Below are 11,206 nucleotides of genomic sequence, written 5' to 3'. Positions count from 1 at the left end.
CCTTAAACATCATGAACCAACCTCTGCGAGCTTCAAACTTTTCTCCTGTAGCCTCCTCACCTCTCCCAGCCTTCATAGAATTGAAGACAGTTAGCACCTTGCTCTGGATTAGGCTTTGGCTTCATGTGATGTTGTTTGGCCTTCTATTCAGACCACTCAAACTTTCTCTGTATCAGCAATGAGGCTGTTTTGCTTTTCTTATCATTCATACGTGTTCCCTGGAATAGCACTTTTCACTTTATTCATGAACTTTTCCTTTGCATTCACAGCTTGGCTGTTTGGCACAAGAGGCCTAGCTTGTGACCCATCTTGGCTTTCAACATGCCTTCCTCACTAAACTTAATCATTTCTAGATTTTGATTGAAAATGAAACATGTGTGACTCTTTCATCTGGATACTTAGTGGCCATTGTAGGCTTATTAATTGGACTAATTTTAATATTGTTGTGTCTCAGGGAATAAGGAGGATTGAGGAGAGGGCCAGAGATTGGAGAATAGCCAGTGAGTGGAGTAGTCAAACACACACAGCATTTATTCATGAAGTTTGCTCTCTTTTATGGGCATGGTTCACGGTGCCCTAAAACAGTTAACACTAGTAAGAGCAATGATCACGGATCACAGATTACAATAAAAATATAATAATAATGAAAAGATTTGAAATACTGCAAGAATTACCAAAATGTGACACAAAACATGAGGTTAGCAAATGCATTGGAAAAAAGGTACCCCTCCCCCAAAAAAAAGGGAAAAAGGTACCAACAGACTTGCTCAACAGAAGTTGCCACAAGCTTTTAATTTGTAAAAAATCTAGTATGTGTGAAACACAATAAAGCAAAGTGCCATAAAATGAGATACACCTGTGTAATCCAGTGCCGGGAATGAATGAAAGAAAATAACTAGCAACCAAAATAGAATATTAGTGTTTCGTGTCACTTTGTCTAGTTTTTTTGTTTGTTTTTTTGTTTTGTTTTTGGTTTTCTATTTTTTTTTTCAGTTATCCCTACATATAGCTTGTTACTTTAGGGGATTTCTTCTTCTCATTAATTTATTCATTCATTCAACAAATATTTGCTAAGCAAGTACTTTTGTCTCAGAACATCACTGGGTTTTAGTAATTCAAAGATAATTAAACAGTTTCTTTGCTCAATGAACCAATGTAAACCAACCTAAATTTACTAGTGGATCTAATAAAGCCCTGTATCCATGGCTGAATACCCAATAATATTAACTATTCAATTAAAAAGTAAAGAAAATATTTCATAAGCCTCTAAGATAATTTCAACTTTATAAATATTAACATGAAAGCTAATAATAGATTTAATTTAGCAATTAAGAATTTATTTTTTCTATTTATTCCTTTGTGTGTGTGTGTGTGTGTGTGCATGTACACACACACATGTGAGAAAAAGTTTTGACTACTCTCATTAAAGAAGTTCCTGAGTATGGTAATGTTTTTATAAAATTTCCAGTAATTTACTTAAAGGAAAAATAAAATACTTTGATACTTAATACAGCTAGAAAATAGAATATTCTGGTTAAATAAATGTCCTTGAGAACTATGTGTAATATATTTTTAGAATTATACAAAAAAAAATCTCAGAAATTGTGTCCTTCAACCTTCCATGTTTATTGATGCAATCAGAAACTACTCCAAGAATGTTTAACAAATTTGTCTGGCATCCAATAGCAACATTGCTGAGAAAAGAAATTGTCCATTATCAGTTCATTGGCTTTAGTTAAAGCTGACAGCGTGAAATTACCCAAACGTTTTTGAAAATAGCATGAACTTTGGCAACAGGTACATGGGGCCAGTTTAGTCATTTACTAGCTGTGTAACCTCAAGCAAGTCACGCAAATATATGTATTTTCACTTTCTACTTCCTCATTCTTGAAACGAGAGTGAAACTGTCTTAGGAGGTTATTGTCAGAATTGAGAAAAATACATATAAACACTTAGCACATGAAGCATGTACTTAACATTGCTTTTTAGGAGAGCATTTCTAAATTACTACTAGCATGCACTTACCTTCTCCTAAATAAACTACAAAGTGTAATAATATCATAATACCTGTATTGTAAGGTAGGAACTAGCTGATTAAATAAATATAAACATGAGCATGAGTTTCATTCTGCATGAATTCACCATGTTGTATAGGTCTTGTCATTTCCCCTCTCTGGCACAGAATTTCTGTCAATTCTGGAGATAAGGACAGATAATTCATAAGGTCTTTTCAAACTCTAATATGCTAATATTCCAACAATATCATAATTTTATGACATGACACTGTGCTTCTCTAAGTTTCTTTTCGGATTGAACTGTGTACCCCCAAAAGATATGTGAAAGTCTTAACCCTTAGTACATGTGAATGTGACCTTATTTGGACATAGGATCTTTGCAGGTGTAATAAAATTAAGATGAGGCCATTGGGATGGACCCTAATTCCATATGATTGGTGTCTTTATAAGAAGAGGGAAACACCATACATGGACAGAAACACACAGTGAAAGTGTAATGTGATGACAGAGGCAGAGATTGAAGTGATAAAGCTACAAGTCAAGGGAGGTCAAAGATCCATTGCCACCACCAGATGCTCAGAATAGGCAAGGAAGAATTGCACCGAGAGTCTCATAGAGATCATGGTCCTGCTGGCATCTTGATTTTGGATTTCTGGCCTCCAGAACTATGAGAGAATACATCTCTGTTGTTTAAGCCACTTAGTTTGTGGTACTTAGGGCAGCCTTAGGACACTAAGCAAGGGTCATGAAGCCGCAGGTACCCATCGGGTCCTTCCACTAATGGGTCCTAGTTCATTGATTTAAAGATGAAGGCATCTTACGTAGTTTCCAAATATTTTGCACACTACCTGGCATTACATATATATCTCATTGTCATGGAAACATTTTATGGTTTTCTCTGTATTGTTTCTAGAAAAGACTAAAATGATGTTTTTCAAACACACAAAAAATATTTAAAGATACGTTCCAGGATTCTTATTTGCAATTCATGTGGTGAGAAATTCCTAACATGCTTTTTTGAATCTTTTCAATAATATGTAAGAAATACCTGTGACAGTATTTCCTTTTACTTACTGTTTAAGACATAAGTGATAGCCTAGGCACATCACTACCTTACTTTCAATATTTATTTGTAAAATCATTTGTAGATATAATTTTTACAAAATATTTGTTCTCTCTCAAGATAAGAGTTTATTTCTGACATTCCAACAGACCTACTAAAAATGATAAATTCCCATTAGTTCTAAATGTTGCCAAATAAAAGAAAAAATGTGGTAAATATTAAATTTTATTAAGCATTCTTCTTATAATAAAAGGTACATATTTTTCCAAAAGCAAACGAAATTATGATAGTTATTGTTTCACTTCTTACGCTTTCCTATTTATTTTTGCCTAGAAAAAATAATTTTACTTTTTTATAAAACTATCTGAAAAATTACCAGGGAACCCATTGTCATTATAAAAGTCTTCCCCCAAAATTGAGAAAAAACTTTATGGATATTATTATTTTCTTTCCTGCAGGCTTTTTTCTATCCCTAACAGTCGATCATAGACCTATCTCTAGCAATAGCTCCTAACATTTGAATTCATTTCAGTATTTTCATAGTATTTTTTTCATGATGGAGAGCCCAATTTAGTGGTTGGAGGAGATGAGTTGCTATCTGCTTCTGTCATCAATTTGGTGGGAGTACATTTCTTTCCAAAGGTTTCTTATTCTGCAATGAAGTGGCATCATAAGAGTCTTTCTCGTGGAATGTCTCAGTCAGTGATGTCAATTATTCTCGATGGAATTGGAAGAAATGTGTAGTCATTTTTATGAGAAAAAATATATAAATAAATATGCATTTGGAAATATATTTGGAACTAGAAGCAAGTGCCAACAGACATTGTTCCTACACTAGGCACGTGCATCTACATCTACAAAATAGATAATATGGATCAAAATTTTTCCCAAGAAAGAAAGTTAAAATTATCAGTGGGATGGGATGGCAATGATTTAAACAACTGTAGTTTAATCTAAAACGTTAAGAAAAATCTTATCCTTGTATCCATTAAAACAAACAAAAATACCTCCAACATGTAAAAATACTAACACATTCTTTTTAGCTCAGAGGGACTGAGTTTATTTTTTAAAGCACCTGTAGCAGGCAGATTTTCAGCTGGAAACAATAGAAGGCTTTCTGACCACTTTAAACAGGACAAAGATTTTTCAGAACATGGTGGGAAACTCCGGAATCTTAGGAAAGGATGCAGAGATGGACTTAAGGTTTAGCTTTCAGGAGCAGCATCCAAACCATGCCAGGGACAGATCTGATGATGAGACTTGACCCTGGTGTCACTGAATACTTCATGCTGAGATCTGGACTTCATTCCAACCACCGGGACCATTATCATTGCTAGACTTAGAAATCACCCTAGCAACCCTGGAATCCGCAAGATATGCAGCCCCCATGCCAAAAAAAAGGAAGCACCATCAATGTTATTTTTCCTTCCATTGCTTATTTCAGAATCCAAATCTCATATAGACAAAATTGGTGGAGAACTGGAATGAGGTATGAAAAATTGGGTGTGGCTTTTATATTGAGGAAGCTTCATTCATAGAAAGTGTCAATTTTTTCAAATATAGAGAAGCTATTCAAAAAGATCACATACTGTCACAAATGGAATAATTATCAATGCATGGTGGAATCTAAAAATTGGTAAATTTTAGAGTTTAAAAAAAAATTAAAAAAATTTAGAGTTTTTTTTAGCCTGTCAACTCTCCAGTGATTTATTCCTTTAACAGTTATTTCATTTTGTTCAATGATTTTGGGAAAGTTACTTAAACTCCCCTGAGCCTCAGTTACCTTACATGTAAAATAGGAAAAATGATATTTATAACATGGCAGGTCAGCTGTGTGAATTAAATGATACAATATTTATAAAGTGCTTAGAACAATAATGGATTTGGTAAGCACTCAATAAATTCTATTTGCTATTATTATTAAATATCGGTCCTGAGTAAAAATATTCCTTTTACCAATTTCTTAACCTACAAATATCCATCCCTTGAGAATGTTTAATGCTATGCAGCTTGCATCCTTGTATATCAGCTTATTCCAAACTACAGAATTTATTTCTATTTACGTTACATGTATTATTACGCTCGTGTCATTACAATTTCCTGATTTGGGAGCCATAGGAATAAAATAAGCTCCATGAGAAAAATTACTTGTGTTAAATTCAACATTTTTTCATAACAGCAAGCAGTATTAGAAAAGATGGCTGAATTTCCACACCTCCACGAAAATATTTCAAGCCATAATAATTAACCTATATTACTATAGTACTAAAAGTAACCATTACCGTAGGTTATTAGCCACAAGTCTAATAACACTGAAGGCGTACCCTCAGGTAGAAGGGCCCTACATCGACACTGATATAATGTAATGTGGTTGTTAAGAGCATAGGCTCTGGATCCAGATCACCAGGTTTTAAATCCTGGTTCTGCAGCTTACAAGCTGTGTGACTTTAGGAAGGTTATACAAGTTTTCTGGGTCATTTGTAAAACTGTTGAGTAATAGTACTTATCTCAGGGTGATTTTGTGAGAAATGATCAGTATATAAAGTGATTTAACAGGGGCCGGCCCCGAGTTAGTACTGGATGATTGTAAACTATTATTAACATAACATACTAGGGTTTATTCAAAGGGCTGAGAATCCCAATATAAGAGTGAGATAATATCCCTGCCCCTCAGTTTTCTCATGGTGAAGGCTGGGAAAAAGACACATAAATTGGTCATTATAATGCATTTTAAGAAATATATTTGCATGGATTCAGAAAAGGGGCACCTAAACCAATGTGGGGACTAGGTAGAAATGAAGAGTTTAGAGATTTCTAGAGAGGACAAGAGAGCTAAGTAACAAATGATGAGCAAAGAGTATCTATGCTGATCCGAAGTAGAAATTAAACTGTCTGACAGGTAATATAATAAGGAATGAGAGTAAGAGGCTTGAAAACAGTGATAATACGATAGTGATTACTTACCAAGTGCACCAAAATTTATCAAATTCAAGGGATAAAAGACAAAGCTGACCATGAACAACAGCTAAGCATGAAGGTGCTATCTTTTAGGTCAAAGCACACGTCATTGTTTGTGGATTCTCTCCAGTTAGAGGTAAGTGCTCTGGTAAGTGTGTTAAGTGCTAAGAGCTAAGTGCTAAGACCTAATAAGTGTGCTCTTGTAAATGTCCAAATTTCATTGCAAAGTGTGCTGCTTCCATTGAGGATGAAATTAAATGATTGATAGCATTACAATTATTAACTAGATTGTCATTTTCAGTTACCAGAATAAATAAAGACATGGAGAAAACAGAATATGAGAAAAAAGAGGGAACAGAATAAAGGCAGTGGCAGGGAGGGAGGGAAGAAAAGAAGGAAGGAGCTGTAGAGAAAAACCTTTTTGTGGTAACTGTCAAAAATTGATAGAAAGAGGGAAAATAAGAAGGCTAGAGGGGAAAAGTAAGTAGATGACACAACATGTTTGGTGATTCACGATGACCAACCAAGTTAAGCCCTACTAGGGATATCAACCTTATAGCTGAAGGTATTAGTTAAGCACATAGAAACACATTTGAAAATCACCAATGCCTCAGAGGAGGCTGCAAGAAAGATATTCCTTGCTGAGACAAGTAACTGATGGACATTGTGCCTCTTCCTCCTTCAGACTTGCTGGACCACTGCATTGCTGTGGCAGCTGGCAATGAGAAATGCAGAGACCGAGTCAGAAGGTAGATGAGGCTCAGTGATGTAGACTGAGACAATAGTCATGTGTATCCTGAACTGGACGAGGTCTCCTGTGCTCAACCTTGTCTTCAAAGACAAATTCATGTTTGAACCAGATGATTTGTAAGAAAGCCATGCTTGTTGTTGGGGTTTCCTCCCCTAATGTTTCTAATATGCCCAGAGAACACTTACTCATTCTTCAGATTACTTTTAATCACTCCTAATCTATGTCACCCTTCCAGATAAGCCTGGGAAAAGATTCAAGGGGACATGGATATAAATAATGGGGTTTGAAGGAGAAAGAAGAATCAAATATGGTGTCCGGATGATCTGGGCTACTAGGTAAATCATTTGGCTGAGATAAGTCATAGACTACAAGTAGGGGGTGGGAAGAGGGAGAGGACACATTAAGTTCTAGACATGCTGATTTCGAGACGCCTGACACATAGTGAATTTGAATATTTGTAAGATATCCAAGTGGAAATATCAACAGCCAATTTTATTAAAGTGTGTCTGAAGGTGGAGAGGAGTCTAAATTTGAGATCTTGATATATCAGGCTATAAATTATGGGCAAAACAATAGGGTTTTTATACATATTGGGTAATTATCACTTCACTAATATAATAAAGAACACTTCAAATCATTTTAGACAATATTAGGCTCACTGATGAAATAATACTGCATTCCTATGAGAAGAAACATTACGGCTATTTTCTATCATTGTTTAATAAACTGCAGTGATAATAGCTAACTTCAAATAAGGAGAGTAAAAATTTTTAAAAAATTTGGATTTATCATTATTTGCATTATCATTATTTTCAAGAATGAAGCAGAATTTTATAAGAAATACAACCAATTTAAAAACATTGCCGTAGTCTGTTTGGTTTGCCACAACAAAATAAAACATAGACTGGGTGGCTCAAACAATAGAAATTTATTTTCTCATAATTCTGGAGGCTAGAGATCCAAGAGCAAAGTTCCAGCTGAATCCGTTTCTGGTAAGAACTCTCTTCCTGGCTTCTAGGTGGTTCACCTACTATTTCTTCATATGGTCTTTCCATGTCTCATCTATGCAAAGAGAGAGAAAAAGAACAAAGAGAATACTTCCTCTTCTTATAAGCATACCAATTCTATTAGATTAGGGCCCCACATTTCTGACCTCATTTAACCTTAATTTTCTCCTTAAAGGTCCTATATCCAAATATCATCACATTGGGGGTTGAAGATTCAACATGTGAATTTCAGGGGAAAAAGATTTAGCATGTAACAAACACTCTCTTGAAGTTTATTGTAGAATATAAAATGAGACACGAATAATTAAAATCACATATCTTGTTCCTGAAGATAAATTGATTTTTCAAATGCATCAATTCTCCTCAAACCAAGGTATACATACAACTCCAATCAAAAGTCCAACTAAATATTATTTTACAGCATATCTTTTTCTTTGTTAGCTGAGATTTTTGGTGAGACTGAAAACAAAAGGAAAACAAAATTGATTAATCATTTTCAAGAGAGAGGGAGAGAGAGAATCCCAAGCAGTCTCCATGCTGTCAGTGCAGAGCTCCACGCAGGGCTCAATCTAACAAACCATGAGATCATGACCTGAGCAGAAATCAAGAATGGGTCATTTAACCAACTGAGCCACTGAAGTGCCCCAACATTATAATCTTTTTTTTTTTTAATGGTGAAAAAATTTATATTTAGATTTAGCCAGCGGGACTCCGTTTAGATGATCCCAATTTTATTGGCAACATCTAAAGCATCATAGTCAGGAACCAGATGAACATACGCCTTCTTTTCTCCATCAGGCGTCCTCAGAGTGTTGACCTTGGCCACATCAATGTCATAGAGCTTCTTCACAATCTGTTTAATTTGGCGCCTGTTGGCCTTGGCAACCATAATAAACACGAGTGTGTTGTCTTCTATTTTCTTCATGGCTGACTCAGTAGTCGGGGGAGCGTGTGACTCTTGATCTCAGGGTTGTGAGTTCAACCCCCATGTAGGGTGAAGAGATTACTTAGATAAATAAAAAATTAAAAAAGAAAATAACAGAAAGCCTTTTACATGTAGAAATATTTGACAAGATCTCGTGGTGAAATAAACAACTTTCTGAAACAGCTTTTACCATACTGTTGTGTAAGGAGATAAGGACTATATAAGGAGAGTTCAGTGGATTAAAGTAATAATAGTGCCATTTTTAAGGCACTTTCTCCAACACTCTAAGATACCTACCATGAAAATAATAACCCTTACTGATATTTCATGTGCAGATTGCCTCTGGAGTCCTCAGTAAATCTTCCTATCAGATAGGTGGGAATCACACAGCAAAACAAGATTTTCTAAAGAAAACAAGGCAGAACACACAAAAATGTAAAAAAAAAAAAAAAAAAAAGGTACCAAAAGCATCCTCATATCCTTATATCAATTTGAAGAAGTAAGCTTGCATTGTTCTATTCCAAACACATGCAAATCAAATGATGATGTAGCTTATATACTCAAGGTCATGAAGCTAATAAATAGTAGACTCAGGACTCAAAGCCATGGTCTTACACCAGTCTAAGGCGCTATCACACCACTGCTCCTATCCTGGCATTTTAACGGCACCTTGTTTTCTCAGAAGACTTTTCACTGACTTCCACTGAATAAATTATATATAAGGTGTAATAAATATCTTAATTTCTTTATGTACAATAAGATAATATCAGACACAAACACATTCAAATACATTCTTTTTTTTTAATTTTTATTTATTTTTGAGAGAGAGAGAGACAGAGCACAATCAGGGGAGGGGCAGAGAGAGAGGGAGACACAGAACCCAAAGCAGGCTCCAGGCTCCGAGCTGTCAGCAGAGCCCGATCTGGGGCTCAAACTCATGAACTGAGTGATCATGACCTGAGCTGAAGTCGGATGCTTAACCGACAGAGCCACCCAGGCGCCTCTACATTCAAATACATTCTTATCACAGTCTGTTTCTTCTCTTAGCTACGTGTAGGAAGATGCTAATAAGACATGCCAAGCTTGTGATATAAAAGGATAAAAAATTGTCTCACTATGATGGCATAGGGGTCAAGCTTGTTTCTCCTGGGGGTGCTCTTTTGAGGATATTTGGGCTACCTTAGGAGACGCAGTGTCTTGGGCCATCAGAATGTAGATCTTTTTTTTTGTTTTATGACTGTGGATGCCTTTCAGCACTGCTTTTTTGGCCTTCAAAGCCTTTGCTTTGACTTCGGCTTTGGGAGGGGCAGAGGCTTCCTTCTTCGTTTTTGGTGCCATCTTCCTGAAAGTTACAATTTGTAAAGTTCTTTTCACATTGATTATCTCACACAATCTGTAAGGTAATCCTGTTAACATACTGCCACCAAATAAAAGTACTCCCCAGTGAAATTATAAGAAAAAAAAGCTATTAAGCAGAACCCTCAAGTAATTTCCAATACACAGTAGCAAAAATTATGGCAAGAGGAAATTAACCTGTTCAATATGTAAAAGCTATAAGCCAATTTACCTTAGCATTAAGTTTTTTTTTAATGTATCTGAAAATTCCAGATGAAAATATTTTTCCCTGTTCTCATCCTGGCCAATATTAAATATACCAATAATATGTCAGATGGATTATTATATTAAGTTCAATGATAAACCCATTAAATCCTCATAAGATATGAATAAATTAAAAGTCACAGTGTAGTCTAGTAAAATAAAAGAAGGAAAAGAATACAGAGAATGAAAGGGCTCAAGTCTCATGAGGTCAGTGGCAGCCCCTCCCTTTGGCACTGAGGAACCAAAATTTCCTGACATTTGTATATTTCAATATTTTTCTGACTTAGTTATCCTTTCACTCACCCTCCTCCCCACTCCCTCATATCTCCTGTCCAATAGGCATACATGCAAATCACAGCAGCCCCATTTACGATCACGTTTCCATTCAAAAATCTACTAGGAAAAATTCTGGATTAATGTGGCAAGGATAGTGCTTGGAGCCCATCACCACTGTAATTATATTGAGGACATCAAATCTCCTTCCACTTTGCAGACATATCTGATTAAATTCCCACGCACAGATCTGTTATGAGACCTTTTCTCCTGGAATGACACCTGTTGCACTTAAGGAGGGTGGTGGGTGGGAGGTGGGGGGAGTTACAGTTTTAGCTCTTGATGGTAAGAATGCCATATATACGTGAGCTTCTAGAGCACTGTACAATCTAAATCTAAATAGTTTTTCTTTGAAGTAGCAAGTTAAAAATCTATGCCAATGACAGCCCAGTGTGGAGGAACATGGAGAGGACACCAGCATTCAGGCTCAGTAACTGACGATGCCAAGAGTTCTGCGGTGAAATTCTCCTAGTATCTATCTCTAGCTAGGAACCATTTTCTAGGTTATTTTAAATGGCAGTAAATTATTTTGTCCAGCGTATTACAAATTCCCTT

At 35.7% G+C, this 11,206-nt stretch overlaps 1 pseudogene; it reads right to left on the bottom strand.

Moving 5' to 3' along the window:
• Positions 1 to 8,509: 8,509 nt before the first annotated feature.
• On the bottom strand, positions 8,510 to 10,057 carry LOC107179820 (annotated as a pseudogene).
• Between the last annotated feature and the right edge of the window lie 1,149 nt (positions 10,058 to 11,206).

Source organism: Panthera tigris, chromosome B1 (genome assembly GCF_018350195.1).
Source record: "Panthera tigris isolate Pti1 chromosome B1, P.tigris_Pti1_mat1.1, whole genome shotgun sequence".
Lineage (NCBI taxonomy): Eukaryota > Metazoa > Chordata > Mammalia > Carnivora > Felidae > Panthera > Panthera tigris.
The sequence above is the reverse complement of the archived record's forward strand: the minus strand, read 5'-3'. Positions and strand labels throughout refer to the sequence as shown.